The 8384-nt window shown below is 45.0% G+C and overlaps 1 long non-coding RNA gene across 1 annotated transcript; it reads left to right on the plus strand.

The window, feature by feature from the left end:
* Window positions 1-7949, plus strand: LOC149356366 (uncharacterized). The gene is made up of 3 exons (XR_016291634.1): window positions 1-852; window positions 2113-2220; window positions 7823-7949. It is a non-coding gene; the product is annotated as an uncharacterized LOC149356366 (long non-coding RNA).
* Window positions 7950-8384: the final 435 nt, after the last annotated feature.

The following is an 8384-nucleotide window of genomic DNA, read 5'->3' on the forward strand; positions in this document are numbered from 1 at the left end:
TTATCGTTGTCGACCAGACAACCATAACACATATGCCCCGACGGATCGCTTAATTGGGAGCTGCTACTACTCTTGGATGAGAGCGCGCCCACCGGCAGCACACACCGGTAATCCTTCTTCTTTTGCGATTCCAGCACAGTAACAGCGGCGCACAAGACCGCCCAGCAGCAGCACGAGAAAACAAGCGAAGCTCACGGCGGTGATCTCAGAAACCATGCAGCATGTCGGATAGGCTTTGGATTTGACGCGCTAGACCATGCCCACTCACGCACGCACGCACGCACGCACGCACGCATGTACCGACACGCATATTCATGCGTCCACGCGTCACAAATTTCTCAAGTTTTTAATGCTAATATGTGCACAAGAACTTAATTATTTTTGTAACGAAAGTTTCATTTGGTTTTAATCCTTTGCTATCGCACTGCCCAAAAGCATAGAGCCCGAAAGAGACGACCTGGAGGAATGCCTGGAGGCGATGCCTTTCTAAACGGGCCGAAGGAAGCCGGAACTGGCCGAAGCGCTAGCCAACGAACGCAGCGTCTGGGAAGGGACAGCATGGCGGACAGCGTTGCTACGTTTGTCGTGGTCGGTCGTGGTCCTCCTTTGTGGTGCCGAGGACGTGAACCATCGCTGGAATGAGCATTTGTCACTCTTCCGATATGTGATGTGCCGACAGCAGTGAAATTCGCTAAACCTGTGTTTATAGCGTGCGTCAGCGGGCTCGACGGATAGCGCGTCGTCCTTTGCGCGCCTTCACTGGAAACGCTATGCTGACGGCGGGGCTCATTTCCTCCATGGCGGAGCAGCTGGTGGGAGACCACTACCCGGGTGACATCTCGCATCTTGGGGGTAAGTTAATTTTCTTCGAACCTGTTCATTATTTCAAAGCCTTTGCGCACAACTGGCCACGTCAACACAGCTAGTACAGAGACGCGAAGACGCAGTGCCTATCGCGGCAGCACGCAGCGCTGAAAGGTTGTTTGCTGGCGGCACACGGGCATGAATGCGCGTGTAGTGTCAGTGGTCACACGGTCATGGTCAGTATGCCATGCAAATATGCACAGCTGATCCGATCGCGGGGTGCACGATATCGGCGCCGTACTGCCGCCGTACTGCCATTCATCTCTCGCCGAGAATGGAATATGTGCCCGCGAATAGATCTTCGGCCCGGGCTTTGCATTCTCGCCGCATGTTACGCTGTAATTGAAGTAACAGCGCTCGAGCAGTATAACTACGTAGACTGCGATTCAGCTGTATGCCTTAGGATTGAGCTTCCTCCTCTTTCACTTGTATTTCACTTGTACTTTTATAAATTGTGTATTTAAGGTACGAAGCTCCGTATGATCCAGCTGCGATCGTACTTATAGCCGAGCCAGTGTAGTCGAGCCTTGAATAGCAGAACGGTGAGATAAAAACAAATTGCTCTGAAGTTTCTCGCCTCTATTTTGGCATTCGCTTTTTCATACTTTGGCTCGGAGCTGAAATGGTACAAACAACTGCAAAATGCACACAGGTGCCCTAGCTCCATTTGGCCTAAATCCCGAAGTTGCAGTGAAATTTAAGGGTAATTGAGCCTTTAATATGTACGAAGAATAAACTTAATTGTTTCATGATTATAACCAATGGCGCAAATAAATCTGACTTTGACTTAAATATGCTGAGGTACCTCTCCAATACCTTATTTGATGTTAAAGGAAAAAGTGTGGTTTTTCTGCAATTGGCACTATTAATTCATCATACCTGTGAGAATGTGAAATCAGTGCTAATCATGCCAGATTTCAAATTGAGGGACGCATGCAGAATTTGAAGCAAACCAGCCTTCTACTGAAAATATTGTTCTGCTGTGGTCTGTTCTTTTGAATGGTGGCATGTATTGTAGAAACGATGCTGGATATCGATATGCAAGTGATGTCTCGTCTGAGGCTAGCTTGTGAATGACTGCCGTGGTTATGAATTTCTTGTTGCCTGGCCCACTTCGAAATGTGGTTAAACAGTCGTGTTCCATTCTGCGACCGGCTCCTTTTTGTGCCTTGCATTTTGCCTTACATGCTTGATTCTAGTCCATTTTTTGCACTGTGCTGCTGTTAAATGTGTCTTTTTACCTTGCAGCAAGCTCCACATAGCTTTACCAGCAATGCCTCTTCCAAGCTCTCCAGTATAGCTGTGCCAGCCTTTCACTTGGTGCTAGGATGCCCAGCAAGCAAGCAGGCTTTTGAGGTAAGCACTGAAGACATCTTCCGACACAAGTAGCTTTTATTTTCCTAGTCCACTGCTACTTGTGTGACCCCTCGTTATGTTGATTTTTGCAAGTTAGGTTGCCTATTAAGGGCTCTCTTTTGTTTTTCACCTGCTGCTGTGGCCTACTGCATTGGTGTTCGGCTACTGAGCCCAAAGACGCGGGATTGAATTGTGGTGGCTTCGTTGCGACAAGGCGAAATGCATATTTGCTCGTGTGTTATGCAATGTCAGTGCATGTTAAAGAATCTTTGGTGGTCGAAATTTATGCACAGCCCTCCTCTATGAATGGAGCTATTGTTCAACTTTGAGGCATTAAAAGGACACTGATGGCAAGCTGAAGTTGACCTGTGATGATGAAGTTCCGCATCCTAACCACAAAGACGACACTTTTTCTGAAAGTGGAGCTTTATAAGCCAGAGAAAGCAAAATATACAATTGTCATCAGCACTGGCTGATATCGGAAATAAATTGCGATGCGCTGACTCCGTTTTTTTTGGCACAGATTCCAGAGGCTAGGCTGAACTGCCATTCACCTCAGAACGGTTATCATGGAGTCCTTTGTGTAGACTTCATGAGTTCAAATCGAGTGTCGGGAAAATTTTTAAATGTAATTTTTGCGCCAATCATTGTGTTGATGGCCTTTGCGCTGCTGTTAAAACCCGGGATAGCAGTATGGTATCCCATAAAACTAGGTTCAGGACTTGCAGGAAGTGGTTTATCACATTCCGCTAGCTTGTGCAAGAAACTACTTCAGGGATATGTGCAGGTGTCTTTAATGTGTTCCTGAGTGAGCACTAACTCGTTAGGGGGAAGGCAGCTTCTAATCTGGCACTACAGTGCCAATGTCGTGAGTGTAAATCATAAGATGACCCATCAGTGTGTACGCCTGATTTCTGTGACACTTCAGTGGTGTATAGAAGTGGTAAACAAATCTGTAAGGTATTTGATGCATATCTCCAAGGCAATGGCTGTATGAGTAGCGAAGCCATTAGTCAATCTTCAACGGAAAGAATTTTCTCTTTTAGATGACGTGCTTGTATATCAGTGACAGTTATTTGTTGTCCTGCCTTTCGCTGGTGTGGGTCATGTGTGGCGCATCTTCATGCGAGCCTTCTTTTCCTTCACAAAAAATTCAATTGATAGTACAACCTGTTTTCTTCTCTTTTCCTGTGTTGCATCTTTTGGCTGGTTTTAAATCTGTAACTGAGCTCAGACCGTGATAATTACAGCCGGAAAACAGGGCTACTGAATGTGAGCTTGGCATACATGCGTACTGTATGTGTGAAAGTGCAGTTTACAATATTCAGAAATGCTTGATAGCCTTACAAGAATCTAAAATTTTGTTGGTATTCCTATTTGTTCTCTGTTCAAGTGTCGAGAGTTTTTCCGCTTCATCGTGTGATTAGAGCCACTTTGGTACTTAAGCTGAAATCTTTTCTTTAGCCTGCATGTTTCTCACTTTTGGGACAGAAATGTGGAGGCTAATTAAAAGAGTTCAGCTTAAAAGAGTATAGACACCTAATCTTGGTGGCATGTTTTCTTCTCTATAATGCTGCGGAAGACACTACTATGCATGAATCACCATCTGGTATTCGCGTGAGACCGCTGAATAATTTATAATCAACTTTTTCTGCCATCCTGTTTCGGTGAACAATTTGACTATGGCTATGACATCAAAGAGAGGTTATAGGTCACGTGAGGCGTGGTAAAACTGCACTTATAATCGCTGCTTCATCATTTTAATTCGCTACAGCGCTGACACCAGCATTCCTTAAGAGCCAGAAGTACCAAATGTATTGCAGTTTTTCATGCCTCACGTGACCAATAACCTCGCTTTGACGTCACAGCCATCATTCAGCTGTCGAAACCAAAACAAATACAGCAGGAGAAAGAAATTTGATTATAAATTATTTAGCGGTCATAGGAGGATGCCATGTGGTAATTCATGTATAATACTTTATGCCTTATTACAAAGAAAAAAACACGTGCCAAACAATAAGGACAGCAAAGTGTGCTATGGAAAGAAAAATGATAAGTCTAACATTACGAGACCAAAAGGGGGCGGAGTGGGTGAGGGAACAAACGCGGGTTAATGACATGCTACTTGAAATTAAGAGGAAGAAATGGGCCTGGGCGGGGCTTGTAATGGGAAGACAACATAACCGCTGGTCCTTAAGGGTAATGGAGTGGATTCCAAAAGAATGCAAGCATAGCAGGGGGCGGCAGAAACTTAGATGGGCGGATGAGGTTAAGAAGTGTACGGGGATATGGTGGCCACACCTAGCAAAGGACAGGGTTAATGTGGAGACATGGGTGAGTCCTTTGCCCTGCAGTGGGCCTAGTCAGGCTGACGATGATGGTATGTGTCGCACCTGCTGCTTTGTGCTATCAGCTGGCCCATGCTTGGCCGACCAGACTAGCCAAATTTGTGATGTGGGTTTTCTATTGCACCTGCATTTGTGTACACAGGACTTGAATGGTAGCAGGCGATCCTGTGCATGTGTTCACGCCACAGCACACATGACCCACACTGAAAGCTTCTCTGCCTTTAGTAAGACAGCTGCATCAGTCTGGGGCATAACGTATCCCAGTGCTAGAGTATGAGTAAATTGCTCTCGAATCTTAATCTGGTATCAGGTAGCATAGCGCAAAAGAAGGCTAGCGCGGCTGCCTAATATTCTCTTGGGCAGCTGTGTTGGATTTTCAGTGCCTGTTAGTGTAATCCGTGAAAGTTCACTGTAAACCATTCGTTTCGATGTAAATTAGGAAGTCCTTAGAGCCCTGTACTTTTTAATGATAACAAGGTAATGCAGTAATTCAATTGTACCTGTTCTCTTTCAACACAGTAAAGTGCTGCTGGGTCGAGTTCACAGTTTTACTTTGTAGGTGTGCTCAGGCTGTCATCATCATCATCATGAGCAGCAGCAGCAGCCTGACTACACGCACTGCAGGGCAAAACCTCTCCCATGTCTCTCCAATTAACCCTGTCCTCTGCCAATTGTGGCCACCGTATCCCCGCAAACTTCTTAATCTCATCCGCCCACCTAATTTTCTGCCGCCCCCTGCTACATTTACCTTCTCATGGAATCCACTCTGTTACCCTCAAGGACCAGCGGTTGTCTTGCCTTCGCCTTACATTCCCTGCCCGAGCCCATTTCTTCCTTTTGATTTCAAATAGGATTTCATTAACCCGCGTTTTTTCCCTCACCCACTCCGCCCGCTTCCGATCTCTTAACGTTACACCTATCATTTTTCTTTCCATAGCTCGCTGCGTTGTCCTTGAAATAAGCTGAACCCTCATTGTTAGCCTCCACATTTCTGCCCCATAGGTGAGTACCAGTAAGATACAGCTGTGTTAGACTTTTCTCTTGGGGGATATTGGCAACTGGCTTTCACGATCTGAGAGAACCTGCCATATGCGCTCCACCCCGTTCTTATTCTTCTAGTTATTTCCCTCTCATGATCCGGATCAGCGGTCACTACCTGCACTAAGTATACATATCCTCTTACTACTTCTAGCACCTCGCTACCAATTGTGAACTGCTGTTCCCTTGCTAGGCTGTTGAGCATTACTTTGGTTTTCTATGTGTTCATTTCTAGCCCCACAATTCTGCTCTGCCTGTCTAACTCATTCATCATGCTTTGCAGTTCATATCCTGAGTGGCTTAGCCAGGCAATGCCATCAGGGAATCTCAAATTACTTAGGTATTCTCCAGTAACTCTTCTCCCCAACTGTTCCCATTTCAGGCCCCGGAATACCTCCTGTAAACAGGCAGTGAATAGCATTGGTGAAATCGTGTCTCCCTGCCTGACACCTTGCCTTATTGGAATTTTATTGCTGACCTTATGGAGAACTATGGTAGCTGTGCAGTCGTTATAAATAGCTTCCAATATTTTCACATAACACTCTTCTACACCCTGATTCCACAATGCCTGCATGACAGCTGTGGTTCCACCGAGTCAATTGCTGTCTGGTAGTCAATGAAGGCTATATATTGGGGTTGGTTGTATTCTGCCCATTTCTCTATCACCTGATTGATTGCATGAATGTGGTCTCTTGTTGAGTATCCTTTATGAAAGCCTGCCTGATCATTTGATTGATTGAATTCGAAGGTTGTCCTGAGTCTATTAGTGATTACCTTAGTAAATACCTTGTAGACAATGGATAGTAAGCTGATCGGTCTGTAAATCTTCAAGTCCTTGACATCTTCTTTCTTATGAATTAAAATAATGTTCGCATTCTTTCAAGCTCCTGATACGCTCGTGGTCACGAGGCAAGCGTATGCAGGGTGGCTAGTTTCTCTAGCATAATCTCTCCTCCATCCTTCAACAAATCTGCTGTTACCTGATCCTCACCAGCTGCTTTACCCCTTTGCATTGCTCCTGAGGCTTTCTTTACTTCCTCCCTCGTTACTGGCTGGTGTCTCATTGCTGTGCTCTACTGCCTCTCTCTGTAACCTTCTGATTACATTCACTACTGTAGAGATTTGTGTAGAACTCTTCGGCTACTTTAACTATCTTATCCATATTGCTTATGACATTGCCCTCTTTGTCTTTCAGCGCATACATCTGGTTTTTACCAGTGATTAGTTTTCTCTTCACTGATTTTAGGCTACCTCCATGCTTTAGAGCATGCTAGGTTTTCTCCATGTTAAACTTTCTTATGTTGGCTACCTTGCACTTATAATTAACTTCGATAGCTCTCCTAGTCCTATTCTATCTCTGAAGTTAGACGTCCTGATGCTTTGGCGTTTCTTCATCAGATCTTTCGTCTCCTGAGATAGCTTGCAGGTATCCTCTCGAATGATCTGACCACATACTTCTGCAGCATGCTGCAATGAATTTAAATATGTATTTAAAGATAACAGTTAAGGTGGGAGATTGAGCTTTGAGATTTGCACTTCAACTCGGGAGTTATGCCGCTGCTACACAGAATACTTGATCGCCGTAGAGATATTTCATCATCTCGCACCAAACTGCTGTGGAGCCACTGTCACAGTTGATAATTTTGCTGGGAAGCTGTTGTAGCACTCACGCAGTTTTGAAAAGGTGGTATTCATTGTTTTTGTGCTATTGGCAACAGTGATAATACGCTTGCTGCAGTGTTTTGTGGCCAGCCTTCTTTTTTTTCAGTGAAATAAGTTGTACATTTCATGTTGAGTATTCTTTCAGCGATTAAATTGCTTTGATTTTATTCCTTAGTGTACGTTGTGAGTGCTCCATGTCTGAGTGCAAATTTCTACCACTGAAAAGCCTTCAAAATCTTGATATATGTCCACACTGTTCTAGGGACTCTGTGGCTATTGGAAATGCCCATTTAGCTGCATTCAAGTGCCACTGAGTTGATGGCCATTTGAAAGCCTTCAAAATGCCTGTGTGACACGGTTATTAGATTTTGTGCAGGTTTGATGCTGAGCAGCCTGCGTGCTTGAGTCGGGTTTTTCAATGTCTGTATTTCAAACCTGATACTTTTCGAAATCATCATTAGTTCATTAATGGAAGAACTACTTGTGCCCTTTTCTGGAATTTCGAGAAAACAAATTAACTGAATTTTTTTGCATATACTGCTACCTTTTTGCAGGTGCTGCATAGTGAGAACCTGGATCAAGACGCCAACCTGCTGGACTTGGAGAAGCTGAAGAAATTGTTTAGCCACTGTGTGGCACCCGTCATGAGGGATGTGGCATTAATAAAGCCAGTTAAGGTGACCTTATCTATGTCCTTTTGCAAGCATGCTACACACATGAGAGTCATCCCACGAAGCACCATTGCTGCAAAGCTTGTTATCTCACAACATGCATGCTGAATGAGGCAGTGACAGACAGGTGAGGAGGCCTTTAGGTAGGGCATTGGCGTAACGTGTTGAGCAGTGATGTAGGAGCCTTGCAGCCATGCAAGGTATTATCGGTATCATGATGGTAACTCCATTTGACACTGTCTAGTGCTCTGTGAGCCAGACAAGGCTCTTGAACATTCTGGGACTCACCCTTGGCTCTCGGACATTCTGGAAGCCCCACCCGGCTTGCGCATATCACGCGAGGATGTCTCCTGCTGTACGAGCCTTACGCGGCTTGCGCACTTTATGTGACAGATGTGTCGCATTTGCGAGCTTGCTCGGCTTGCGCAAATTGTGTGAAATATGT

The sequence above is a fragment of the Amblyomma mixtum genome, chromosome 3 (assembly GCF_055824585.1).
Source record: "Amblyomma mixtum isolate Tamu chromosome 3, ASM5582458v1, whole genome shotgun sequence".
Lineage (NCBI taxonomy): Eukaryota > Metazoa > Arthropoda > Arachnida > Ixodida > Ixodidae > Amblyomma > Amblyomma mixtum.